The sequence below is a fragment of the Symsagittifera roscoffensis genome, chromosome 6 (genome assembly GCF_963678635.1).
Source record: "Symsagittifera roscoffensis chromosome 6, txSymRosc1.1, whole genome shotgun sequence".
NCBI lineage: Eukaryota > Metazoa > Xenacoelomorpha > Acoela > Convolutidae > Symsagittifera > Symsagittifera roscoffensis.
In genome coordinates this window covers 58,574,367-58,575,541 of record NC_087067.1, presented here as the reverse complement: position 1 = coordinate 58,575,541, position 1,175 = coordinate 58,574,367, and positions in this window count along the sequence as shown.

Sequence of the window (1,175 nt, the reverse complement as noted above, 5' to 3'; positions counted from 1 at the left end):
ATCATCCGACTGAAAAATCATCCGACTGAATACAAAGACGAATGTATAGAGAACACAGAGGAAACTGTGATGTCAACTCAGTTTTTGAGTATGCAGAAAAATCAACATATTGATTTGAAACAAAATCTGGAGAGGTATGTTAACACATTACCTGTTTTTGGGTTTAACAGTGGAAGATATGATCTGAACTTGATCAAGAGCTATCTGATTCCCTACCTAATCAACGATAAAGAAGCTGAACGAATGGTTATCAAAAGGCTAATGATTTCATATGCTTCAAGTTTGGAGACTTACAATTTCTCGATACCATGAAAATTTTGGGTGGTGCAACATCTCTAGACTCCTTTCCAAGCAAGTGAGACAAAAAAGTTTTTACCTTATGAGTGGTTTGACAGTGCGGACAAGCTCGAGAATGAAGAATTACCTGCATACGAAGCCTTTTTCAAAAAACTGAGAGACAACAACTCTCTTGATAAGGACTTTAAGGTTTATCAGAACTTGAGGTCAAGTGGACTTGATCACCAGCAAGCACTAAAGAAACTTCAAATCAAGTCAGTACTGCATCTGGATGGGAACAAGGGATTTGGCAGAAACATGGAATGATTACATTTACAGATTTTTCGCAGTGGTACAACAATAAAGATGTTTTTTCCAACCCTTGAAGCAATGCAACAAATGGTTCAGTTTTATCATCAGAAAAAAATGATATGTTAAAACTTGGATGTACTCTTCCAAATCTGGCAAATATTTGACTGCACAAATCAACCAATGAAAATTTCTACCCATTTTGCGAAAGTGATAGTTTGCTTTAAAAAATCAAGCGTTCATAAAGGGAATCAATCAAAAATTTTACAAGAACTTTAAAATTCACTAGCATGAAATAACGGAGAATACTTGAGTTAAACGGGATAAGATAAGAAACGAAATGAATCAAATGCGTGTTTTCGGTATTATAAATAAAATAGCCTTTAAATGTATTGTTTAGTACAGTCCATGACCGCGCTTCGTCTAAATTTTGATCCTATTAACCATTGTACATAAAAGTTTGATTTAAAACCAATTTGAGCCATGTATATTTGGTCTTCAGCGGCTAACCTTTTATGTAGGAGTTCGTTTCCATTTGTGCAGCATAAATTTCTGATTTGATATAGATAACAGTTGCACAAAATCAAAAA